This window comes from Haemaphysalis longicornis, unplaced genomic scaffold (genome assembly GCF_048455015.1).
Source record: "Haemaphysalis longicornis isolate Haplotype H1 unplaced genomic scaffold, Haemaphysalis longicornis Haplotype H1 scaffold_6, whole genome shotgun sequence".
Classification (NCBI taxonomy): Eukaryota; Metazoa; Arthropoda; class Arachnida; order Ixodida; family Ixodidae; genus Haemaphysalis; species Haemaphysalis longicornis.
Window position 1 is genome coordinate 149,917,262 of NW_027526407.1, and position 27,508 is coordinate 149,944,769.

At 48.0% G+C, this 27,508-nt stretch overlaps 1 protein-coding gene across 3 annotated transcripts in view; it reads left to right on the top strand.

The window, feature by feature from the left end:
• Positions 1-12,311, top strand: part of LOC144141196 (USP6 N-terminal-like protein) — a 118,890-nt gene extending 106,579 nt beyond the window's left edge. For all 3 annotated transcript variants that reach the window (XM_077672755.1, XM_077672758.1, XM_077672756.1), the window contains one exon: positions 4,656-12,311. The gene's annotated coding sequence lies outside the window, so the exon portion shown is untranslated. The remainder of the gene's footprint in view (positions 1-4,655) is intronic.
• Positions 12,312-27,508: the final 15,197 nt, after the last annotated feature.

Consider the following 27,508-nt stretch of genomic DNA (forward strand, 5'->3'; position numbering starts at 1 on the left):
GACTTTGAAGAATTGTAGAAGGAAAACTGCAAGGATAGCTGCTCACAACACATACATGACGGTGCTGCGCCATATTCGCGTGATTTCAACTGGATACGGATTAGCTATAGCTCCAGCTTGTGCCTCATGTAAAGACGGATCGCCCCATCGTTATCACCATCAAACAATGGCGCCCACCTATGAGTTTGTTTTTGTTTTGGGTGGCCGTCTGGGCGCACCGCGCAGGTTTTCAGTGAAACTAAGCGTCCTGAATGTATAAAAAGTTACAGATAGCTGGCGCTATGCTTATTTTATTGTAAAATAATTGTTCAAACCCAGCCCAAATCATTGGAAATTTCGTTGAAGCGAAAGCAAGCCAGACAAATGTTTTGTGGTGGCGAGGACTTTGTTGCATTGACTTCTATGGCTAGCTGACAGGGAATTGGAAATACAGTTTACGCCCATTACAACAGACCCTTTGAATCCGGAAAAAAACGTCCGCTGTAGCCGAAGTATGCAGTATCCGACCGGGGGGAGGATATGAGCCCTAAAGTGGGTACTTTGACGACATTGCATATGCATAGTACATACACCTTGTTCTTTCTACACGCCTGCAGCCCCTCTGCACAGCGTTCCCGTGAGGGCAAAGAATCGCGTAAACATCGTTTCCAAAGCTTAGCACCGGCACTTGGAAAAGGCCTAGCGCATGCGGTCAAGCATGTAAAGGCGCACGATGAGCTGAGCAAATAAAGCAAGAATATAACTAGGCGCAATTATTAACCAGCTATAAAACATCAGGCGTGGCCATCGGCATTAGCTAGGCTCTTTTAAATCCCCTCATAACGAGGCAGGTTTTCCCGAAACCGTTTGTCAACAAATCGGATCGCTGCCCGACATTCCCTCAAGGCAGCTTACATTTTTAGCGATTTTAGCCTGGTCATTGAAACAGCTGTAATGAAATAATCTGATCACGGACAGTTGTAAAATTGAAAGTTAGACCAGTTGGACTGCGCACGGTTACTGGCAGATTGCGCACAATGGACGGGGAACAACCCCCCTACTTGAAGCATTTCTTACCTTTTTCACCGAACGGAACGGGAACGATGCATGCATTGGAATAATAAAGACCAAACTTCACTGAACCAGAGTTTTTATTACATAAAAAGACTGACGAGGGCAGACTCGCCTCCAAGTGCACCACTTCGAGGATTCGATAGCCCTGTTTTCAATCTCACCGAAGTCGCGTTTATCGGCAGTGGCCTTGTTCTTGATGGTAGAGCGGATCGTCTGCTTAGACAGGCCTGTACTTCTGGCGATGTTGGCAGTTTTTCACCCATGTTCAACAACAAAATCAGCTACCCTGCCGCTCATGCCGCTGGTCGCACAAAAAAAAAAGCCACTGGCACTGGCTTGGCTTGGCTGCGCCAACGACCCGGCTGCCAGCAATGTTGCCAGACATAACAGTTTTCTTGCCAAAATAAACAAAACAAGCACAATGGGTGCCGGCCCCGCGGAAGTCCACTATAAACATTCAGTCGAAACAATTTTCGCCTAATATTTAGTCTGTTGTAGCCGATAGTCTGCTCTAGCGGGTCCGTTATGAGCGGAGTGGACTCCATTTAAAATGCATGGGGACCAGACAAACCAACAGAAATGGTCTGTTGCAAGCGAAAGTCCGTTGTTGCCGGATCCGCTGTAACGAGCGTAGACTGTATTTCGTTGAAGCGGAAATTTCGTCGAAGCGGACTTCGTTGTAGCGGGATTAGACTGTGGAGACTATTGTCGCTGGCTGCGACAGCGGCAGTCACGACAGCAAGTGACTGCAGTGACAGATTTCCCTTTAGTGTATATTAGTATGAAACTGTGTTTCTATTGTGTGCTCTGAAACCTGTGTGCGTAGTCTGAAGCTTAGCGCTGCGTTATTGCAATCCTCACGTCAAATGAAAAGAGGCGCACTGCTTAATACTAGCGCAACTGTCAATCTCCCGTGTCCATATCAAAACAAAGGATGCTTACATCTGCCACTGTTTTGTGACCACTGATCGGCGCAGAGATTGCACTGGGACCTGTGTGCCAATTAGCCCTTGTCGAACAGATAACGAGAACAGATTTAACGAGAATTAACTAACAGATAATGAGAAAAAATCTGGGAGCAGCTCGGTTAGTACTGCACATCTTTTTCTCCTTTCTGTCTTGTAGTCGGGTGTTCGAGCAACTTTAAAAGGTGCAGTGGAAAGCAATGCAGGCCTGCGTGCCAGTCCATAGAGGTGAGCTTGAAGAGCAGCAAACGCTAGGCAAGCCCTGTTCCTACAAAGGAAGTTTGACAGCACTGATCCTAGCTGTAAGTCCAGTGGGGGGTTGCGAGTAAGATAGTGTGTGCTCTCTTTTGTTTACCTGTCCAAAGCAGTGTATGAGCATGAAGTGGGAACTTTGACCACTATTGCACATAATGCTGCAGACACTTCGTAGTTTCTACACGCCTGCAGCATCTCTACATGGCATTCAGACGGGGTGAAAGAATCGCCTAAAGCGCAAGACACATGCACGACGGCGCCGGCCAATGCGATGCACGACTGGTCGATAATATCGACTAGCCGCAAGCGTGAATTTGAGACGCATGTTCTGATGCGTGTGTGTGATGCGTTGTCGGCGTTGCTCTGCCCACTGTTTTTGCTCCATGGTTGCCTCCATGTTTAGGTGCACTTCGGCTGATTCAGTAAGTGCAAGAGAGATCCGAGCTGGAAAAGGAAACATTTATCAACTTGAAGTAAAAATTGGTAGTGCTGTTACGTTATACATTGCATTTCACGTGTTCGTTAAAATAGTGTGGGGACGTTTAGCACCGACGATTCTGCTCATTCATGCTCTTGGTACCGCTGGCAACATGTCTACCAGGCGTCTGTATTGTCACTGTTCATGCATAATGCATGCCACGCTATGCCATCCCTATCTTCCCTGAAGCTTTTAGTCCCCCCCAACTTCACGCAGCCATGAGCCATCTAACCCACCAACACAAGCCACTTCTGAAAAAAAAAAAAAATTAAATAGAAGGCAGAAAAAAAAAAAAAGCACCGTAGGGACTTTTGGCGGGAGCGCCTTCTTGCTTCGCAGAAGCGGGCTAGCGGAGAGTGCGGTGGTGCGCCCGTGCTCCTCCCCTCAAAACATTCGGAACTGCCACTAGCGCCTTCTCAGGGCTTTGAAAAAAAGCTTTCACAGTGGCGTCATTGTGGCGACCACTTCGCACTCTCATTGGCAGCGGCGGCACAACGGTCGCAACGATTGTACAATTACATCGGGCCCGTCAGTTGCGCGTCGTGATGCCCGTACGACTAGCTGACGATGGGAAAACGGGTCCTGTACAATCGTCATGATCAGTCGCGTGCCAATCGCGTGCTGTCGTCGTGCATGTGTCTCGTGCTCGACGCTGTTTTCGAAGCTTAGCAGCGGCACCCTTTAAAAGGCCTAGCACATGCAGTCGAGTGCATAGAAACGCACCCTGCACTGAGCAAATAAAGCAAGAATATAACTAGGGGAAATTACCAACCAGCTAAAGGCCAGCAGAATTAGCCGGGCTCTTTTCAAAACCTTAGTGATGCGGCTGGTTTGCCCGAAACCGTTCGTCAAACGAATTGGTTTCCTGCCTGACAATCCCCCAAGGCAGCTTCCGCAGTTTTGATAATCTTAGTCTGTCCAGTAAAACAGGTGATGTGAAAAAAATTGATGAAGGACAGCTGTGAATCGACAGTTAGACCAGTTGGACTGTGCACGGCCACCGGCAGATTGCGCACAATGGATGGGAACTATTCCCCTGCTTGAGGCATTTCTTACCTTTTTCATCGAATGGAACAGGAATGGTGCATGTGTGGGAGTAATGAATGCCAAACTTTAGTGAAGCTGCACTCCTTATTACATAAAAAAACTGTGTCTAGGGCAGACTTGACCTCTGGGTGCGCCCCTTCGCATATTCGGAAGCGCTGTTCTTCAATCTCCCCAGAGTCGTGTTTTTTGGCAGTGTCCTTGTCCTTGTTCTTGACGGTCTAGCGGACCGTCTACTTATACAGGCTCATAGTTCTGGCAATGTCGGCCGGTTTTTCGCCGTGTTTGGCAGCACTAATTATGCTTAATTTATATGCGAGTGGGATCAGTTATCATGCCACTCATGTCGATGGTCACAGAAAAAAAAAAAAAAAATAGCCACCGGCTTGGCTGCACCATTGATCCAATTCTATGCCAACAATGTTGCCAGACAGTAGTTTTCTCGCCAAAGTAAATGAAGAAAAAGCATACCGGGTGCCGGCACTGCGGAAGTCTGATAAAGGCCCATTCACACTCACGACGAAGCGACGCGATTTCTGTCGTGGCAACAAAAAATTGGTCCAGACCAAACGACGAAAACAATCGCCGCGCGACAAAGCAACAGAATTCCCGTCACTTTCGCTCGCTTTTGTCGTAAGTGGGAACGGGCCTTTAACATTGATTCAAAAGAATTTTCACCTAAAGTTTAGGGCAGTCTGGTATAGCCGGGTCTGTTATGTGCGGAGTGGACTCCACTTAAAATGCATGGAGACCAAACAAACTAACAGAAATGGTCTCTTGTAAGTGGAAGTTTGTTGTTGCTGGGTCTGCTGTAACAAGCGTAGACTGTAACAGGTGTTTTTGTCCGTTCCCCCCTCCAGAGCGGACGATGGTTGCTGCACTCGACACTCCTCCTCCTCCTCCTCCTCCTGCTCCAAGAAAAGCGGCTTTACGGACACTGCCTCCGCCGGACTCTTCTCTGTGGGCCGTTTCTGCCTTGGTGCTGGTGGCTCGCTCGGCTCGCCAACGGCCAACGCGCTTCCTTCCGGCGAGCGCAAGTTGTGCCCACGGCCCGCCGTCTACTCCCTAGTCTTCGGCCGTACTCCAAGAAGACTGCCCGAGACGTCGGCTACCGGTATCCAGACTCTTGCCGAAGATGTTTCGTTCAACTGCAAATCAACTCTGGTTACCCCGTTCGGGGTGCCTACGACCGCTGAGAAATTATCGCACAACTTGTGGGACAAGGGGCGGGTAGCGTGAAGGGGGTACGGCTTTCTTTTTTTTCATTGTGCGGCTTGTGGATTCACACCCGGCCTACGCGTCGGCTTCTTTTCGTGCTCCGTGTCTCGCCGGAGGAAATTGCACTCAGACAAACCGGTCTTGGATCCCCGCCCACTGCCAGTGGTTCCGCTCACGTTTGGTTTACGCGACGTAATAATTGCCGTCGGTCTATTATAAAAGTGGCTTCGGGTTTTGACGGGTGTGCATGCGTTGGCGCCCTGGCTCTGAGTGACTTTCGTGTTGGCTGGTGTCTAATTTTATTTTTAACTTTGCGGACTCTCGCTGCTACTGCTGTTGATTTTTGTGTTGGCCATGTGACGAATTTTTTTCAATTTTCCTTGAGAACGAATGGTTTGTTGTTCATTGACAGCTGAGCCTGCCCCAACAGGACAAGCAAGCATAGCTGGGTTGGGTTTGTGATGCTTCTGACGACAGTTGATAGTACTGGTTTGGTTAGAAGACATGCCACTTCAATTTCGCGTTTCTTAGTTTGACGGAACTCTTGACCATGCCAGAAATCTTGACCGCTAGCTGTTCTTGGGTTGTGACGTATTCACAAGCCTGACCTTCCACTGTACAAAGGCTTTTTTTTTTACTCTTTTTCGGGGCTCTTGTCACAGAAACAGACGTCGCTGCACGTCAGTTATGAGTGCGCACACACGAGAGCACGCATGGCTTGGAATGGCGACGTTTTGGTGGACTTACTGCCCTGACATTTAGCTAAATACCCGAGAGACTAAAAAGTGCGACACAATTGTCTCGCTTTCATTCTATTCCGTTTCGTCGTCTATTTTTGTGCGGCCTATAAAGCAGCAAGTTACAACAAGAAAGCAACCTGCAAGGCAATTGTTTTGCGACGTTTTTAGTTGTGCTTCGACATTAGGTAGCGTCGTTCGTATGCGGGCGATGCTATCAAAGTGCACCGTGACTCCAACGTGGCGCCATCTGGTGGAAGTGTCGAAAACTGGTAAACTGTTGCGGCAATTTAAGATGCCTCACTTTGGCATAGTCGACTTCAACCATGGTTGAAATTGATAGTTTGGGAGGGCTTGTTTCTTCTCCGACAGTGATTAACTTTCTCAAACTAGTGCCATTGGTTGCCCGTCAGATTTGAGCAAGGAAACGGCATCAATGTTACAATGGCTGAGTGGGAATTTCCGCTTGGAGTCGGGGTATACTTGATAAACGACCACCACTTGGCCTTGTTTGAGACCCTCCGAGTAGATTTGTGCCAAACTAGTGCTTTTTGAGCAGCCCTTTAGTTTGAAGCCTAGGGCGTGCTTCTAAAGTCGTTTGTGGTTGTGACCGACTGACTGACAGCATTTTTGCCAGGACACTTGCAACGACGTCACAGCTGACTACTTTCACTGTGGGTCAGTTGGCAAAATGCAAGCATAGCCAATAATGCCTTGTTTTTTATGTTTTGGCTGACTGTATTTAAGTTTGCGTGGAAACTCAGGCCAGGGAGTATTTTGTCGCCCATTGCTGCAATAAGACGCTTAATTAAGCTATTGGATTGGCAATGCCTAACAGCTTAGCGTAATCTAACAAAGGAGGCTAACATGCACAGCTGATTTATATTTATAGGGGTTCGTTAGCTTTCTTGGTGGGCTTGCCTAGAAGGCTGTATTTATAGGCGGTGTCTTCTGGAATTTCGAATTTTGTGGATGTTTTTTCCTGGAAAAATTGGGCGCTAGTTTCAAAGTGGCAAACTAAACAGAAATGGTGTTTTTGATATTATTGTTTTTCGAAAATTTTGACATTCTATTTGTGCAAAGTAGAGGACGTGGTTTGCTACCATTAGTGTCTTGTTAGACCCAAAATATTTTGACCAAGCTTGTGTACATCAGAGAATTGGCAACACAAACACAGTCTGGCCGGGTACATTGCTGTGCTTGAGATCATATTTTTTGGTTAATAATGTAAATCCAACATCTATCGTAGGCCGGCGTTGGGTTGTCCTGTAATTTTCTCTGGTGTCAAGTAGTTACGTTTAGTCAATATTCTTCCAGTGTACATGCGTGAAGTCCATTCACTAGCAAAGCTATTGGCACGCTGTCACCGAGGTATTTTTGGTTTTGTAGTGATCAAATCATTCACCGAAGTGTCGTAATATTTGTTGTGATCAGGAACTACTGCTAAGCGTAATGTCTTCTGTGCACATTTCAAAAACAAAGGCCTGGTGTTAGCTTCTGGTTGTGTTTGTGTGTGCCGTGTATTTCGTCGAGTTGTGTGATTGGTTGTCTGATTTTCGCGGGATGCTTGCTTTGTGCTGTTTGGATTTAGACGTCGCTGTGGCCACATGGAGGGACTTACTTTTTTTTGTTGTTGTTGTTGTTTACAAAACTGATGCTGTGGAAAGCTACATCACTCGTAGATTGTACCCCACTAGGTAGAAATGCCCTACTTTTTCTTTTTAAACAATTTCAAGGGAGATGTAAAAGCAATGTCCCAAAAATGTGTGAGCACTGCCGTTTCCCACGTCCTAATTCTTTCGAAATTTACTTCGTCCCTTTCTTGGTCCTCACATACCTCCTCTGGCTAAAATAACCTATAAAACCTATAAAAAATAACCTATAATCTGTGACCAGACCTCTTGTCCAGGAGTATGAATGGACATTAACTGGCAGTCTGGCAGATCACGCAACAGAAATGCTGTCGCGTGAGAAGACTGAGAGGGGCGTTGAAGTTGCGTGTCGAGGACCCTTCGTATGGCGTCTTGTGGCGCGCGCGCCGCAGCACACCCTTTGGCAGGCAACCGTTGGCCGTTAAATTCGAGCAGGAATCGGCTGAGGGGGGGGGATTGGCATAAACGGGCCTCCATTGTGAAGTGCAACCACTTTTAGACTTCGTGGAAGTCATTGCCGGGGGCTTGATTTCTACCGTCAGTAGAGCACAGAAATTTCCGTTCAAACGCTTTCTTAAAACTTTATCTCGAGACAAACAAAGTTGTGGCGCTGATGCAGAAGTTTCTTCGGTGTGTGGGGTTCATTGCAAAGTTTTATGCATTGCTGTTCATTATCAGCAATAGGCACAAATATGTTGCTGCTTACTCCATGGCTATTGCAACTATGGCTGCGTAAAGAGGTGTTGAGTACTTGCTTCGTGTCGAGCTTCGATGCAAGGCCGGAAACATATCTTAACGGCAAACAGTGTTTGAAACCCGCTTTGAGGGACTGCGTACTTAAACCTGGCGAATGCCACAGACATGGAAATAAGGCACTATTTAATGCCTATTTAATGCCTGTTTAATACCTATTTAATGCTTGTTTAATGCCTATTTAAGGCACTATTTAATGGTGTGTGTGCAGAAGGAGTGGTTTGTGTGCACGTATTAAGATTGGCATTGGCAGTCTGCTGCTCTAAGCTGTGTTTTCAGCAGTTGCGGGGTCGTCCTGGTGTTTTGGAGCTGCTGCGATTCAAACCTAAAACTTTCACGGCTAGTCTTGCATGAAAGGCTGTCCAAATTGCTGAATCAGACAATTTTTCACGTGGAGGTGGAAATAATTTGTAATTTGAGACTGGTTCAGGGTTGTAAGATAGCGAAGTGTGTGTGTTTGACGTGTAAGATGGGGCTGATAATTGACGGGTGAAGCTGTCACATGGGGAGGCAGGTTTTTGCCATTCGTGTGACAGTGTCACCGGTTGTGGCGCCTTCCGAATGCGAGTTGCGAGAGCAATAGCTGCCCCCTTTTTTTTTACTTTTGTAGCAGCAGTCGACGCCTTTTGTACGTCGCGTCAGATGTTTAGCAACAATGTTGTTGAGGCTTGAGTACTAACAGCGGTAGTACTACTACGAGTAACAATAAGCAACCCCTGTGGCTGTAATAACCTCCGGGACAGGCCTAGCCCCGCCTTGTGTGGAAACGTTACATAACGGTTGCTTTGAAATGCATCAGGCTTTGTTCATTTGAGGAGACGGGTGGTTAATTGTTCGTTGCGTGTGTTTCAGCATTTGCTTGCCGCATAGTCAGTTGCTTAAAAGCCAGCTCGAAAATCTTATTTCAAAGCATTTATGGTGACTTTACACACAGCCAGTGCTTGATAGTGTTTCGTTCGTCATCGGCACGGTCGTTTACCTAAGGCATCGATCCTGTTCTGGCTTTGAATTTGGGGCCTGGCTTGTCGTCTAGGTGGTAGCTCTGGCCAGAGTGATGTTCCGAGCCGGCCGGGAAGGCTTTACAAGCAAAAAGTTGACCTGTTCAGGGTTACAGCAATAAAGAACAAGCGTTGTGCAATGCAAGGTTCTTCGATTCCACTCTTGGTTTGTGCTGCAGTGAGCAATAACGACCTGAGCCAAGGCTGACAGACTGACAGTCGCTGGGGAACTCCGTCGCTTGTGAAACAACTCTCTGGTGAACTCTGCAAAAACAAGATAAAGAATGCTCTTTTGCTAAGTGACGTGTGTTCGCAACTCATCATCTTCAAGCACAACAGCCGTCATTGTCACTTTGACCGCTTTCCTTTCTTTTTGGCTTCATCGTGCCTGATAATTCTCTCCAGCACATCATCGTTCTGCCTAGTACTTCAATGTACACACTGGTAACCTCAGAACATCACTTCCCTCCATTGACTAAAATTCTCTGACTGCTTGCATGCCTGCCTATCACAAAATGCCAGCAAGTCGGATGTGTAGGTTGCAGACAGTGATGCTAGGGTCTGGCAGAAACTGCTTTGTACTAGACGGGGTCTAAAATACCTCCTGAAAATTCGCCAATCCCTGCACCATGGTTTCAAGAGTGAAGAGCATTTTTCCAAAGCCCGCACTCAAGTGCACGTTGTGGCTTTTAACTTGCCTGTGACGCTTCCTGACCAGTTATAGTGGTTGCACCGAGAAACCCAGCTTTGTCGTGTTTGTGTTACGTGTGCAACTTCTGTGTTTTCAGAACGGTCACTTCTAGCAGTCATGGGTGGGGCTTCGAACTTCCAGCTTGTGCGAGTCGCGTCAGTTTGTGTCTTTCATTTGGGCTGGTTTGCAAATGGCGGCATGTCCTCCTTGTTCTACTGGTTTCTCGTTACCGTGGCGTTTCGTTGTCTACTTTGGTGCCACACACTTCACGCCGAAAAGGGTTAGTGTTCTCTGTTTCTGTGGCCAGAAGTGCCTCGGTGATCACTTGTTTTAGTACTTCAAGGGGGGCAAAACAGAGTAGACAATCTTCGGAGGAGTGTTTGTGTGTTTGTCGTATACACTTTGAAACCGGTCTTGTCTACGTTCTTGTGCCCTGCCTTCTGTTTGCGGCGGTAATTCTCAGGTCACTGGATTAGCACTCCTCCCTCCGTTGCCGCAACAACTTCCGGGTGGTTTCGCATAGTTGAGGAGCCCTGCAACGACTTAAGGAACAATCAGCACTCTCCTAAAGCACACTCGGGGGACACTCCAGTTCCCCTGATGGGAGAGGAGGGAGCGTGCGCTGGCACTACGGAAAAAAAAAAGCACACAATACGGAAGAGTCCGTTTTCATGCGTCAGGACACTTGTGTTGTCACAGCCGACGTTTCGCTTCCGCCTTGACGTTTGTACCTGCCCTGGTAGGCACAAACTGGTAGGCACAGAACGAACGTCAGCTCCAGTGTGGTGGGCCTTGATAAGGCACACACATACATGTACAGCATCCAGACGTCGCCGATGCGTTGGCACGAAACCATGCAATACTTTGCCTGTCATGGAGTAGGGTTTACTAGGTCCGCAGTGTTACTTGCCTACCAGAAACTGTTGTGGGTGGAAGCTGTCACGTTCGGGGTAGACGTGTGATGTGACGGGCTACCTCCAATGACAGAGGGTTTCCGGAGGTGGACACTGCTAACGAATAACTTCTGTACAGCTGTACTCGCTTTTGTAGTTTGGCCCGGTCTAGCTCAAGACAGTTTGACAGGCTTCGTGGGGCTCTAGAACTGGCACCAGTGTACACTGTGACCTTACTTTGCGTGTGTAGTGCCATTTGAGTGTGCGCTGTGCAAAAAAGGCCGCTGGTTTGTTCCGCTTCACAGGCCTTGGCAGTCGGCTCCGCTGCGGCTAACAAGAAAAAGGAACAAGACGGCATGTGTTGTACTTAAGCTGCTTCTGTTGTCATGGAGATGCTTGCCGCAGAAATGGCCGTCGAATGGCCGCTGATTAATTTCGCTGTAGCAGCGCACGTTTTCAACTGGCCAGTCGAAGCTGTTCGGACGTCTGCTCCACCCATTTGTGTGCTTGACAGGGCACGCAACTCAAGCAATACCTCGAGAATGTCCTCTCTCGTGTGACTTCTTCGGCGGAACACGCCTGTGGTGGCTTTTCTAATAAAAAGCTGCGGGGCGGATTCTCGGGCAGCTTGTATGGGAAAAACGTGGCACCTGGTGTATGGTTTCGGAACTGTGATTCAGGGTGCTGCTTCGAAAGGGGACGCATGCGGTCTTAACGCTCTGTGTGCTCTTACCATATCATGCGGGGGAGCATCGGTACGCTGCCCCGGGGTTGCCGGGTGTTGTACGGGGATGTGCCGGATTCGGCCTGACCCTGTGGCGTGGAGCGACTTGTACAGCGTTTCCTCCCAGGCGTGTACATAATGACCGATCGATGCCAACCTAGCCGCGTAGCCTTCAATAACTGACCGGGATACAAAAACGGCCCGCTTTCTGTAACCGTATCCGTGCGCTTTGGTGTGCAAAGCGCTTGTGTTAGTCATGTCTGTTGATAGCGACTCTTTAAACACAACTGCCATGTGTAGTGAACTGTTGGGTTTTTTTTCTGCCAGTGTGCTTAGGCTCTTGTGCGTCGCAGCACATTTGGTGGTACCTTTAGTTTGAAATGTTTTTTTTTTTCTTTTTCGTGAACTGGGGTTCCGATTTATGCAATGAGACTTGTCGCATTTGGGCTGCAAACTTCGCTCGTACTCAATTACACGACTAAAACTCTAACAAGCCTGGCTCGTATATTCATAGCTAAGATGGCTGGTCTGAATTTTCTGGTGCGTTCATTAATGCATTCGACTGTCGAGCTCACAAGGACAAGTACATCTATTCCAAGGGAGTCATTGGGCAATACCTGTGCTCGACTCATTGAATGTCACCCAGTGGGTGAGAGTTTGTTTCTTCTTTGTTTTGTCCCCTCGCCTTGGGAGCTTCACTTTCTGTTCGACTCTGTGAAAAAGCAGAATGGCTGCCGAATACAATGAGACGTGGTCTGTGTGTATTGTAGATAACACAAAAAAAAATTCTCTATACATATATGTATATGTAGAGCCTTTTGGTACTAAATAAATTAATTTTTATAATGAGGATGTGTTTTCTTCCTTGGAGCGTCTACTCTCTGCATGGAACGGGCTCTCAAAGCTGCGCCGTATTAGTATCAGGGGTGTATAACCTGCGTTATCAGTTTTTTCCCTTTGTGCAGAGATGTCTGGCGGCCAGCAGCTGAAGCAATCTTGAGTACAGGCAATTCAATGGCCTATTCTGTATCATTCGTCATAAGGCATTTTTTCGGTGACTGCTTTGTTGAAAAGCTGCCTATGCAATCGTGAAATTGAAAAGCTTCGAAATCTTAATTGTATGCAATCTTTTACCATTCACAATGTAGCCTATCTTGACTGCAAGTTCTTTTTGTGTGTTTGGTTCTTAGCAGTGCATTAAACATTTTTTTTAGCAATAAGAAATTCACAGACTAATTCAAAAAGTAAAAACAGATTTGGCGCTTCGGTACCCTTGCTCAGAACGACGTATATTGAGAACAAGGTGTTAAATAAAATTAAGATTAAGTTGGAGAAGCCAGAGGAAAAGTGCATTGGCCTTGACTCCCGCCAATGGCCCCAATGCCGAGATTCCTTTACAAGCCCTGGTTGGCCAGCTTGCCACTGCAGCGACAAAATCGCCGACCTCCTCCACTTTCTGTGATCCTGCCTCGCCTTGCGGCAACGGGCCTCCGCATACGTCGCATGGATACATGGCCACCATCATCGTTCACTCCTTGACTTCATCCACAAAGCGAAAATTTTCATGTACATGTAATCAACTTTTGTCATCAACTCGTACCTCATATTGTGGCAAAATAAACTCCAAAAAAAGGGTGCTGGTTTTTGAACCACCAAATCAGCAGCAGCAGCAACACCACCGTTGTCATAATCATCTTGAGCCTGCCCACCTTTGTAAAACACTTCTGGAGCATCTGTCATTGGAAAGCTATTCATCTCGACCAACCAGCCTCGCCCTTCAGCATCGGTATTGACAAGAGGGCATATCAACTTGCAGACTCCAGTAATACATCCCACCCAGCAGCATCTTTTATCAAACCTACTGCTATGGTGAGGATGGTGTGTAAACGAAGGGGTAGTTAGAAGGTGTGTTCACGAAGTAGAGCGCGCCGCTCAGGCCACGAACGTAAGGTCTGTCTGCCTCTAGCTGCACCTCTGCGGACCCGGAGTGTGCCCGGTCTTGTCTTTTGGATGCAACGTAGCACATTCTATTTTTTTTTCTATTCTTCTATTCTTCCCCTGCAGCTGAGACACTGTTACAGTATCAAAAACAGAGCGAAGCTGTACTGGATTCCTGGCCGTGCAGGAGTACAGGGAAATGAAAGGGCTCACCCGTGAATGCATAAGCTCCCAGCAACGGTTGCCTCAAGCCATCAAAAGCGTCGAATCCCATTACCACACCCGATAGTAGGACGACAGCAGCAAATCCTGTTCCAACAAGCACAGGCTGTAACTCAACACGCTACCGAGGCTACATCTCAGATGTGGTGGAAGAACACCTCCGTTTTTATGCGCCTAAATTAGAAAACAATTAGAAAACCTAGAAGAGAAGAGGAGCAACGTGTCCCGATGAAGCTGTCTGCAGAAGACTGGACCAAGGCCTCTCAACTTCGCAATTGTTCCTAGAGTCCCTTCCGCTGTCTTTCAACAATATATTGCTCCGCCGCACACCTTCTGTTTCTCTCTTTTTTTTTTGCTTGTGTTTTGTTGTAAGCATATGGCCACTCCTGGCTGTCTTATCTGTGCTCGAAGCGTGTTTCCTTCTTATTTTGTATGCTGCACAGGCTCTGTTCTGTTATTTGATAGAGTCGCCACTAGTTTAGGATGTTCTTCTTTGATTGCCAGTGTTCCAGGTCTAATTCGATAGTTCCAGGAACAATAACGTGGAAAGATAAATGCTTGCAAGACAAACGCCGCAGCATTCGTTTTCACCAATGCTTGACTGTGCATATGGCTTTATTGAATGCTTCTTTGCTGCTTTTTTTTTTCTTTTTTGTTTTTTGTGGAGCACAGGTTCACTCCACTAGATTTTGTTTATTTACTTGTTTGTTTACTGTTTGTTTACTGGAAGAACTCAGCATCATGCTTGGCTACGTGACACTATTGTCTCACCCTCTGTCTCTGCTGCGTTTTCATCCCCCACGGGCACCCAAGCGTGGCGCTCTGAAAAATCCTCTCCCCTCCTTCAACGTGCCAGCTTACTCTCTCTGCCTCGGGCCAAGTTTGTCCTCCTGCATTTAGAGCCAAGCTCCATTAGAACCACGCGACGCGTTTGACACAGCTGGCCACCGAGACACACCCCAACCAGCGCCGTCTACTGGCTGTGCTTAGAACACTCACTGTATTCTCTTGAACAACTGCTAATACAGCGCCGCTGTTCGGCATCGGTAGTCTAGGGGTAGAGTTGGCGAATGTCACGCTAAAGCTTTGATTGATTGATTGATTGATTTATTGTAGTGTTTGACGCGCCGACACAACGCAGGCGATGAGGCACGCCGTAGTGGAGGGCTCCGGATTATTTTAGATGCGAAGCATCTCATGGTCGGGGCTATGTCCCTCCCTTGTCATTGTCGTTGTAGTTGCGCCGTCCACACCCCCACTGCGCATGCTCGGCTTGCTGAACGCCCGGTCCCTTCTGTGGCTCCTGGAGCGACAGTGTTGCTGGTGTCATCCTGGGCCAGCACGAGACGAGCACGCTTCATGCGCCTTCAGCGTTTCATCGTCATCGGCAGCGGCGTGCGTCGGCGAGTCTCGGCGAGCCGTGATTACAAGCAGCCCACAACCATCCGGGGAACGTGCATCGACCTCATCTTTAGCAACTTTGGGGTTCATCCACTACAACAGCCTTTGACTTTGCATTTCACAGACCATAAGGCGGTCATGATCAAAGTGGAACGCCAACCGCAGCTCGACGTCACCTACGTTGAACATGATGATGATAATGCCTAAATAAAGACAAACTCATACCACCTACACCGTCTCTCTCTCTCTCTCTCTCTCTCTCTGTCTGTCTGTCTCTCTCTCTCTTTCTCTTTAATGCCTCTCCTCTCTGACACTCCCACCCTCCTCAAATAAAATTACACGATCTTCCCGTAGGGGAACCCTGAGTAGTATGCGAAACAGCCATGGAGTCAATGCAATTTCCCATTTCGTAGTTACGGTGAGCAGGGGTGAGACAGCTGCGCATATTGCGCAGTTTTGATACAAATTTGTTTTCCTGCGCCAGGCTGCTCCAAAAGCTTGAAAATTGCAAAAATTGCGCCAAACTGCTCCAAAACAGCCCGAGAGCCAAGGATTTTAACGCTTCCGTCAGTTTCAGGGGGAAAATGCTTACTGATGGCATAATTTTCCAGCACCCCCAAGGTCATGCTGTTTGTAAAGGTTTAATTGATTGATCATTAAAAAAAACGGCATAAAATCGTCCCCGAGACAGTTTTTTTTTTTTTTTCAAAAATGACAATGTCGGGTTGCACATGTTGCACAATGTCGGGTTGCACATATTCTGCGAGTGTTCAACGTTTTCCGATAGAAAACCATTGCAAATTCCCGCAGAAAAAAATACTGTGTACGGAGGCGACAAACTGCTTGTGCAAGTTGATGAAAAAACAGCAATTTTCGGGGCGCCGTATCTGCATTTCGCCCATGTTTTTTTGCGTAAGCACGACGTAAGCAATCAGTGACGTCCTGCACCTATATCTATGACGACATGCAGTGTAATTTGACGAGTCACTCATAAAGATCGCTACCAAGGTATCAAATATTGTGCAAGAAAGATATAAAAACACTTGGCATGTACTATAAAAATAAAGACGGTAGCAAGGCTGAAGAAAAACACAATTTTGGAGGTCAAATTTGGCGTTAACACCACAAGGCGATCGAGTAACGTTGATCCAAAAGCGAGCGAAAGGCGGATGTCGAGCTAAACAACATCACACAATTTTTACCGTATCTATTTATTTCTTTCAATCGCTTTTATTAACATAGCTGGGCTCTCTGCTTCAATGCAAGCTTTGTTGCGTTATCACCTCCTCTGCCGCCTAAAGGGACTTTACTGCCGCCACCGCCGCCACGCCATCGTCTGCTGCATGGAGGAAAGAATACTCAGGAGAGGCCCCTAGCATCCCAATGCATTGCGAAAAGTGTGAAGAAAGTTACGTCAGTTTTCTTGAGCCCATGGACAATGTTGCTTACTCGTTTACAACTGCGGCGGCCAAATTTGGGCAAATAGAACGGACAAATTTTTAAGGCGCTTGGTATGTCGCTGCCTCGCTACGCTTGCAAACCAACGCAGTCGCTACGACAAACGTTTTTAAATTAGGCCAGTTTGAAAACTCTGCCGTCGGAGGCGTCTGCGTTCGCCATCCTGCGAGCCTGTTGCTATGACAACGACAAACGCTACTTTGCCAGGCTTAAGAGCTGAAAAATCGTCCTTCTATCTCAAAAACGAAGGCCGTTTTTCGATTGAAACTTTGGGTGAGGGTTAGAATGGGCAAATTGAAGGCGAAATCAACAGCTTAGAACATGATATCGCAGCGAGGAATTAGCGACGAAGCTGTTTTCGCTTCGAAGCGGGAGGGCAGGGCGACGCCATGTTAGTCAAATCAAACCGGAGACAGCAAAGTATGATGGGATAGAGTGCTGGGCTCCGTGGGCTCAAGTCATGGCGGGACTCGGCTTCACAAATGTGACGTCAGGGCCTCTCCTAACCTTCATAGAGTTTCATACAATAATAACTCTATGCTAACCTTTTCTTTCCTCCATGGTCTGCTGCTACGTTACAAGTTTATGGCGCGATCACAGAAAAAGACGGCCGCGACCATCGCTTCTTTGACACATAAGAGCAGCGAAGCGTTTCGCCTGATAACCGCGGAGCGCACCGATGTCGCCGATTCACTCATTCGTCAAGCTCGACTGCAATCAGCGCTGTAATGAACTATATAGACACTTTTCATTGTTATTTTTCTCTTGAGTTCGATCATGTGACCCAACATCTTACTAGGACAAGTATGGACAAATGCCATGCATTGGGTTCTCTTTGTCAAGGAGAGGCTTGTACTGCCCTCTTATGTTGCGGTTACGCCAAACAAATAATTTTTATTTCATTGCCAAACATAAAAGCAAAATACTGCATGTTATTTGTATGTTCCTTGATCGCAGACTTGGAAGCAGTTGAAACTATAATTTGTTTCGGTAGGAAACATGCTTTAAACAGCGCGCATGCGAAACTGCGCCTGCTGCAAATTGCCGCACATTTCGCGGCGCCGTAAGCCGGGACAATATTGTGCCCTATTTTGCTTGTATTTTGCGACAAAAACATCCGCCATTTTCAAGCTGTTACGTAGCATTACGTCACTTTTACGCAGGCTGAAGTTGCCAACGCAAGACGCGTAATCGTTCCCGCCAACTGTTTAAATTACGTCACGCCTTCTAAGCAAATCACAGAGGGGGTGTGTATTACAAGCCGTATTGTTGTTGAATAGCAAAGCCAGGCTTGCGTTGTCATGTCCGCTGCATTTAGTCTGGTTTTTCATTGCCGGCCAAGAATTATGCGCCTTTAGTAACGAGAAATAAGGCAAACTTTAGAACTGGTGTCCGTAGACGACATGAAACGTCAAAATGACGACAGCACACACAACCGCTTTGTCAACCGGAAGCACGTGACCAAGATTGAAAGCCAATCAGAAAAGACTTCCGGAAAATTGCCTGAATTGCCGGCAATTTGTGCAGTCGAGAATAGGGCCCCGGAACGACATTACTGGGCGCCGCCATCTTGGTGTGGTGAAGATTGGAAAACGTGGCCGCTGGGCGAAGCAGTTGCTCGGGGTTCGGGCAGAGTGCTCTTCGCCGATTTCTGCCGTGGTTTTGGTTATGGAAGTAGCTGGATTTGAATTTAGTCGTTTGAGTTGTTGCGGGAAGTTGCGCGACTCGAAAGACGGGAGTTCAAAAACAACGTGGTGCCCGCGAATTCGCCATGTTTCGGCCTTGAGTGCGAGGAGTGGTGCGTGCTTGAAATGAAATTTCGGACTCATTGCAGTGTTATAAAACGCCGAGTTATTGCTGCCTTTGGCAACGAGCTCGCGCGCCGCAGGAATGGGGCGATCGACACTGCCGAAGTGGCGGCGCAGGCTATAGATCGCCGCAAAATGTTCAAGCAGTGTCCGATAGCGGGACGGGCTATTATTGCACGCTTGTACTAATGGTTGATCTATCCGAAGTGAAATTTAATGCCAAGAGATAGGTGGCTAAACATACCAACGCTACTCAAATTACGATCGTAGTGAACGTGCACCTTGGGGATTAAAATGGGAGGGCTGGTAGGGTGCGACGACTGTCAGCAAACCCACACTTTGCGCAATTTTGGCCGGGGCTCTCTACTCTTGTGCGTAGGGCCAAGTATGGGATTACAAAAATATTAATTTCGGCATCCACATGATAATAAAAATGCCTTACGATTGCTTAGTTTTTCAACTCAAGATCTTCGACGGCACTTCCGTACTAGCACAGAGCCTAAGAAGTAAAAAAAATGGTTTGTGAAAAGGTAGTGCAGTCCGTACCTTGTGATGCTCCGGTGAAAAAAACCTTATTGAAAGGCTGTTTCAGTGTTATATGCACGTTCGAAACCGATTAAAAAGTGCAGTTTTTTCCTACAAGTTGCCAAAAATTTGATTTTTTAGGCTCCTAAGGTGACATAAATGTCGTTCTTCTGCTCCAAATCAAGATTCTCCTGCTCCAAAATCGAAATTTCGCTGCTCCCAAAAGTGCTCCCAAAACTGATTTAGCTGTCTCATGTGGTAGTTAGCATGGAAACCAAACGGTAAATATAACGGTAGCTACGTACTTCAACCTCACGGAAATGCAATGTCCCATTTCGTAGTTACGGTAAGTGAAAAGTGTGGTGTTACCATGGAAACCAAACGGTAAATATAACAGGAGACGTACCTCAACCTCACAGAAACTACGAACTGAAAACTAATGGGCACTTGAATAGACCCCATGGTTGCTTCGCATACTACTCAGGGTTCCCCTACGGGAAGATGGTGTAATTTTTTTGACCACTTGGGGTTCTTTAACCCTTTGAGGGTCACGGCCGTACATGTACGGCATCGGTAAACACCTTCAAAATGGTCAATGACGTACATGTACGCTTGTATTTAAAAAAACGCGCCTTTTCGCCAACTTCTCTTGCTTGGCATGTGCTGTCACACTTCGAAAATACGTTAAATTTTTTTCTTGCGCCGGTGGCTCTTTTTTTTTTTTTTTATGATTTACTTCAGTGGCGCGCCAGCTATTGCTTGCGCATCCGCTAACGAGGGGGCGCGCTGGGTATTGCCCACCACCGAGGAGACGATGGAGCACATTGTGATGCTGTGTCCGGGTGTCTCTCCACCCCCAGTAGAGGGTGCCACCCTACCAAAGGCACTTGGGTTTCAACCACCACAGCCCACAGACGACGCCACCGACAGTGCCATGTGTACAAGTGCGGACGCTGTAGTAACCTTGACGAAGCGCCGCCTAACGCACTGGTGGACAATGGTACGCAGCTGTCCGAGAATATAGGACTCTGTCGTGTGATCGGACTTTTGCTTGTTCGTTTTTTTTGTTCGCCTTTTTGTTCTTCACTTAGTGTTGTATCTGCTCCCTCTTTTCCTTTTTTTTCTTTGCTGTTTGCGTCCTGTCACTTCATTCATAGTTCTTTGTTCTGCAGTGATGTTTTTGATTTATTGTTTTCTCTTTTTACTTAGCCCATTGTTCCTTGTTCTTTAGTGCTTTTTTGTTTTCATGTTTGGTCTGGGTGACCCTATTCTGAGGCGCCCGCCCGCTTCAAAGGGAACGACCGTCAAGTATCTATCTATCTATCTACCTTGTACCCTGGCGCCTCTCGCTTCTTGCGCCTGCCACAAACCAAGGTCGCCTGCGAAACTGATGAGGCTCTTTTCTCGTTTTTTTTTTATTTTATTAGCGGTGCGCCGTCTATCGCTCCCGCATCCGGCCGCGCGCGCCCGCGCGCGCCGGCGGGCGCGCAGCGGCTGGTTTCGGTATCGTCCTCTGGGCGCTCCCCGCTTTTTGCGCCCGCGAAACTGATGTCTATCTGATTTTGATTCACTGAAAAGGTGCCGGCTTGTTTCTCTCTTGTTTTAGATGCAGATCATCTGATTCACTCGCCTTGTCCCTCCGGCGTCGTCGTCGTTGTCGTCGGCGTTGTCCACCCCTCCCCCATTATCCTCGCCGCGCCAGCTGCACTCTCCGCCGCTCACCCCCTCTCCTCTCCGATAGCGAACACTCTCTCGCGAGGGGCATTGGATTGGATTGGATTGGCTTGGCTTGGATTGGATTTGGATTGGATTGGATTAAAGTGGATTGTGTTGGATTGTGTTGCGTCATAACCGCGGCAGACGCGCTGGGGCCGGCGCATGTGCAGTACTCTCTCTTCCGTGGTTTCCTCTCCTTCGGGCGCGCTGCGCATATAACCGGTGTGCCGTTCTCCGGCGAAGCAACATCCACGCTTGGCTCAAACACCTAGAGTCCACGCCGCTTTACAAGTACGCCAACGTCGTCATCGACTGGGACCGGCTTACGCAGTCCCCTCAACGTTATGCGCGCTATAAAACGCGGTCCCTTCGCCGCTACGCTTATGCGTCGCATCTACACAGGGGTTCCCGCTAGGGGAGGTGGTTTTTAGTTAGAATTTCTCTTGTGTAACACCATAATAAACCACATGTATGTAACAACACAAATGATTTTTTTGTCCCTTTACGGTCACCGAAATTTTTTGATTATTTTTTCTCCATATAGATTCGCCCATAGAATTTAAATCAGCAATAAAAACATCGACCCTGGGGAAACGCATCTGGGGAAAAAATTCGACCCTCAAAGGGTTAACGTGCGCCCAAATCTCGTACACGCGGGCGTTTTTGCTATTCGCCTCCATGATAAAAGCGGCCGGGAATCGAACCTGCGTCCTCGGGCTCAGCAGCGCCATGCTAAAGCTACGTGCACACTAGCGTTGAACTTTCCGTGCCACTGTGCCAACAGCCGCTAGCGGCGTCACACGGCAGCCTTCACCCGCATCGCGGCGTGACGCCGCTGGCGGCCAGGCACGGCAGCACGGACATCAGCATCGTAACCGAGCGAGCGAAGACAAAGAAAACAGCGGAGAAAAGTGTGGCGAAAGTGTGATGGGGGCATGCTGGTTTCAACACTTCCTGTTGCTACGTCTCATGTTTGAGCAGTTTTTTTTTTTCTGTATATATTTCCCTCATATTTTATTTACCTCCTTAAATGTCTTTCTTTAATTACCTTGTAATTTCTCTCTGTGAGCGCCCCTTTCCTGGCCAATCCCCCTGAGTGGGTATGAGCCATCTCTTTTGGCACCACCACCACCATGCTGGGCCGGGGTGACGCGCTGCGAGAGGACGCCGTAGCAGCACGTGCCGTCGTGCGCTCGACGATGCGCCGTCTATCGCCTCCTGAGACGCAGTTTGCGCCCCCGACGCAAAGGCTTACCATCGCTTCCGTCGAGAAAACCCATGGTGATTGCTGCCGCAGCGCACTGCAGTGCTGAGCTCAGGAGTGAGTGCAGAACAACGAGTGAGGCACCCGGTATTTGCTCATCCAAATCACGTGACATTTGCGCGGGAGGTTCAAAAAATTTACAACATGCTCCGCGGCAGCGATGCGGGGCGAAATAACGGCGGAGTAGCGTGTGCCGCCGTGGGTTCACAAGCGATCACTTCCTGAGACGCACCAGGAGCGGTATTCTCGTAACTGTCCCTTTTGAAAACGTCCCTTTTGCGCCCCTTTCTCGTGACGTACTTCCGGTTAAGCAATGAGCGTTTGCAGTAAGTTTGCCGCGCTTGCGTTATGTCACTTCCGGTTGTTTGCTTTTAGCCAATCAGGGCTTCCCAAAAGGGACACTTTTGGAAGGGACGCAAAAGGGACAAAACTCGGGAATACCGCCACAGATATATGCGCCGTGACCTTGAAGACTGCACTTCGCGCTGCGCCCAGATTTTGCATTAGGGAGTATAGAATCGCCAGCCATTTTTTATTCGCAAAGACAAGGATTTTTTTTTTACTCCAACATGGCCTCTTACGTCCATTGTATGCATTCTTTCGGAAATATAGTTTAGTGTCTCTATAGATCGGTTTAGCGTACGAACACGCTTACAGTAAAACATTGTTATAGCGAAGTTGAGGGGGGGGGGTCATATTACTTTGTTATAGCCAATGACCATTTCAACCGACAATTCTCATGCAAGAGGTGATGTACTCACCACAGAAACTCGTAGCAGCCCGCGAAAACAAGCAAGAAAAACAAACGAAAAAAAAATCACATACTCGTTACCTTATTCACGCCAAACAGCTCATCCATGATCATAGACAGCACACGAGCTGGCGGCCCACTTCGCCGAGAAGAAGTCCTTGATAGGTTTTTGCCGCGCCTTCTTCAACTGAATGATGGCTTCTTCAGCTGCAGCCGCGACTTCGAGTCTGTCCTCGCCGCCATCGTGAGCGCCAAAGAAGCGGCGCGGAAGGTCTGCTGCATCCAGGTGGAGTGCTTTGAGGAACAACCAGGCACCCCCTGGAGCTTGGGAGAAACGCACCGTCGCGCGCTGCCAGGTGCTTGTAGCCATTTTAGTGCGCTGGAGTTGGGGGCACCTAGCTAGCGCGAGTTTACAATTACCGCATCCGCGATGCGACGAACCCGCCGTGCCCTTATATATAATGCATTGACCCGATCAGTACCAAAATGGATCGCAAATGCTCGTTGTGGGGAAAAAAAAAAAAGGTTCGTTATACACACTGCGAGGAAATTTTAGCTTCATTAAAATGAGGTCTTGAACACATGGGCGTCTATGCGAATTTCAAGGGCAATTACAATTGCTTCAACATATCCATTACTTCGTTATATCCCATTTTGTTATATCGAGTTTTTACTGTATTAGTTCTGCGATTCTTCTAGAATGATGCATTAAAGTTAAAGGGGTGCACGTGGAGTGCGTCTAGGCGGCCACGTTTTTCAAATGCGCCGGCGCGCTCTGCACCACACCCGCATGTAGCATCTTCGTTTGGTACTTTGTTACAGCTTGAATGCACCTCCCCCTTTACACTCTGTCCACATCTGGCCTTAAAAGTGGCCGAAACAGCGCTCTACGTCCCCCGTAATTTCCTGCGCACGTCTGCATGCGTGATAGCAATGTTTCGGTTTGCTATTGTCTCGGCTTAACAGTAGCAGCCCAAGCAACCGCGGACCTGGACGGCCACTGTACGCCCATGTTTGGATGTACAGTTTCGGACGTACAGCGCACATCCATACACGGACGTACAAGTCCGAATGACATCCGCCAATGGACGTACAAGTCCGAATGACATCCGCCAATGGACGTTCAAAGTTACTGCGAAGCATCAAATACCGGCTTAAATTGAATATAAAAACAAAAACAAAAACGAAAAAGCTACTTTGCTTTTCAATTAAAAAGATTTTGTACGTCAACACCCTGACTTGTATATTGCAAGTTTCATCTGCATATTTCAAAAATTAAGACTAATATTTTACTTTTTTGAAGCAGCCGCTCACCGTCTCCAACGGTTATCTGTTTGGAAAAGGATATATAAGAATGGAGAACCACTATGAATGATGTGAAGCAAGTTCACTGCGTTCATGTATGCCTTTGTTTTTGTAGAGCCTGTGTTGCTGTTCTCATTGTCCTTCTCTTTTTGTTTCGTGTCTCTTTGCCCTTTTTTTCTTCTCCTGGTTTCACGTTCGTTGTCATCTTACCTCCCAAACATGTCACCGACACATCCACTCTAAGAGCTGCTCCTGAACACTCGGCATGACGTGTATATTTAGGTTTAAAAAAAAAAAAGCCTGTCTGCCCGGTAGTGTGTTGGCCTTGTGCATTGCAGTATTCATTGTGGGAACTTCTCGCTGTGCGATTCTGGAAATTTTTACTGAACTGAACATTCAAAATACATCCGATTTTGGACGTCCGACTGGACGTACGGAAGTGTTAAATCCGGACGTCCCACGGACGCGTACATGGTACGTCTGTCGGCACTAAAACGGACGTCATACGGACGTCCGCTAGAGACGGAATGGACGTACACATTGGCCCGCCGACGGACGTCCGGTGATTGCTCGGGAGTAATCGGACACCTTTTGCGTTAACATTTTTTTAAGCGAAGCTTATATGGCTACGGTTCTCTGAATTTTTTATATCCAAGAACAAAAACCTGTCAATCGATGGTGCGCGTGCCTTTGAAGCGATAGGCATCTTATAGTGCGAGACGTTGGAAAACGAACGTCCCGGTCTCAAGCACATGTGACCACCAAAGTCGCACGCAGTTCAAAACATGATTTGGACCTCAAGCTTGTACGTCTCGTCAGTTGGATATACAGTCATGGAAAAATGAAATACAAACACGAAAATATCAACGCAAAATTGAAAAACACTGTTTGTTGAGGTCAAATACAGGCGAGACATTGGTATATTTGGCTAAATACCACCGAGTCATTTAGCCAGAAAGTACGGCCACTCTGCGTAGTTTAAATTCGCCTTGTTTGTTTTAGGGGAGAAGCCAATTAAGGGCTCGGACTTTCGGCGTCTCCTGTCGTCGTCGTCGTTTCATGTAGTCATGGTACTAAAACACCGGTCTGGGACAATCGTTCTCCAACGAGTCGCGCCAGAACATAATGCGTACTGAAAGAACACGCCGGTACACTTGTTTTCTAACGCCTCGCGTTAGAATGTTTCATCTCCGTGGGCACAAACGAGTACTGAAAGAACACACCGGCACACTCGTCTTCCAACGCCCCACGCTAGAACGCTTCGGGCTTCAAAGACAGGACTTTTACAGCAAAGCTGTGCACCTCTACCCCCCAACGGTTTCATCTCCGTGGGCAAAAACTCAAAGGCGCCGAAAATGCATTTATACACTGCATGCTTCGCCCCCTCCCCAGGTTTCACATTGGGGGAGATGGCCCGGGATTTTTTCTTCTTGTAACTTGTTACCGGCGCATTACGATCGCTAGAGCTTAACTGTTTGTAAGGGGAAGTAAATTTCCATCCGGTAATTCTAGTCACTGTGGCGATATCACGCGTGAAGGCGCGCAGTGCGGTTCGAGCTACTCGCGGAGTGTACTCTTCCCTATCCATACAAATCCAAACTTTAGGCTACGATATGTTTGAAGTCGATAGACAGCTGCTGACTAAAATAATTCGTATTTGTTTCAAGATTCTGTTTGAAAAGCTATACGACACACCTCTCTGAAAAGAAAGAACTATACATTTCCGAAGCCGGTAAAAAAAAACAAAAACAAAAAAAAACGCACTCTCGGTGGACGCACGGCCCCCATTAGAAGAAGCTGTTGGACTTTATTTCCCAAACTGGACTCTGTATATAGTTTTCTGTAGTGCATCGCGTCATGTCGTTTTTTTTTCTGCTTAGTACTGGTATACTCGGTTACAACTTAAGAACGGCACCGAAGTTTCTGCCGTGCCTCATCACCGCAGCCGGATGTCACTCCGCGCAGCACAAGTAGCGCGTTACTGGGAATATTTTGAACATGGCACGAGCCGTTTTTGTATCTTGTTGGACCTAATATGCTTATAAACTACTGCAGCGACGGCAAACAAACTACGTGAGAAAAGGCAGACGATATCACGCATTCGTGGCAGTCTCCTTTCAAAACGCGCGCGCCCGTTGACATCCGGGTCCGTCGCTTAGGCGGAGTGATATCGTACATGAGCTGGTGCCGTTCTTAACTTGTTCCCGAGTATAGTACCTCTGTCCTGTCTTGTTCACTGTTTCTTTATGTTGCTTACACCCGGTGGAAAAATGGCGCAATAACAAAAAAGTTTCTACAATCACAAAAGTATCATCATCATTGATTGGCTCGGGGACTCCTTACCTTTAAAACACAATTCCGAATCCTCTGACTACCCTGAGTTACGCCGGTACTGTTTAATGTTGTAATGGGTTCAATAGACAGCCTTAGAGCAAGTGGCAATGGTTCACTTTGCGTTTTAGGCAGCTCATACGTCACTATTTCTACGGAAGCGGATCATTGATTGTGAGGTTTAGCATGCTTTACCCGGACCCCAGATTAAATACGAGGGCTACCGATCGTTTTGCCGCATCCTCAAAGCACAATGCAATTAATTGATGAAGGTAAAGATTTGTTTTACTTGCGACCAATAAATTTAGTTCGTCTTGAACAGATCCTACCAAACTGGCCGTGGTCGATCTGGCGGCAGGCGGCTATCGCGGATCGCTTGTCGAAACATTCATTTCGCGTCGCCTAAGCAGGTTAGGCATTCATTGGCTTTTAGATGCGAAGCATCTCTTGCTCGGGGGGATGTCCCGCGTCCGTGCCCCGTCCGCAGCGCCTCTGATGATGATTGCGGCAGGATGCCCCTAGGGATTCGCCAACCAAAGAATCCATCACGAGATAGCTTCGAGTTTAACCACCGTCGTCATCTTCCCGTAGGGGAACCGCTGAAGAAGAAGGAGAAGAAGACAAAGCTGCGAAGTGGAGGGCGTGTACGTTGCTCTCAGCCGGTGCACCAACGTCAACACCCTTTACCTCACCAACGCTGACGGATACTACCGATTCTTCCACAGAGACGACAACATCGACAAGAACATGATGGACGAGTTTCGGCGCCTCGAGAACCACCGCCTACCCACCGTAACACAAGAGTGCTTGCGCGCCTTGGCCACCGGTGTGGACCCGCGGACGCGGGATTCCTTGTGGCGCTACTAAACACCAGATCACTCAACATAACGGCAACGCAATGGAACCACACGGAACCCCCATGATGCTTCGCATCCTCATCAGGGTTCCCCACGGGAAGATGGTGTCCGCGAAGATGGTGTCCCGGCGTCGTTACCATGCCCAAACTGCGTGCGACTTTGGTGGTCACATGCAGTAGCGTCGCTAGGGGGGGGGGGCCGGGGGGGCCCTGGGCCCCGGGTACCAGCCGCCTCGGTAGGGGGGGGGGGGGTGCCACTCGTGCCTCTCCAGATGGTGTCCGCGAAGATGGTGTCCCGGCGTCGTTACCATGGTTACTTCAAGAGTAAGCATATTCGCTCACGCTAACAAAAGTTATTACCCCGACGAGACAGAACTATTTGTTGGCTCGGCGGCTTGCGATGACGACATAGTCCGACCTCGTCCGAGGCGAAGCACTCATTTCATGGTTGGCCGCCGGAATGTCCGCGGTT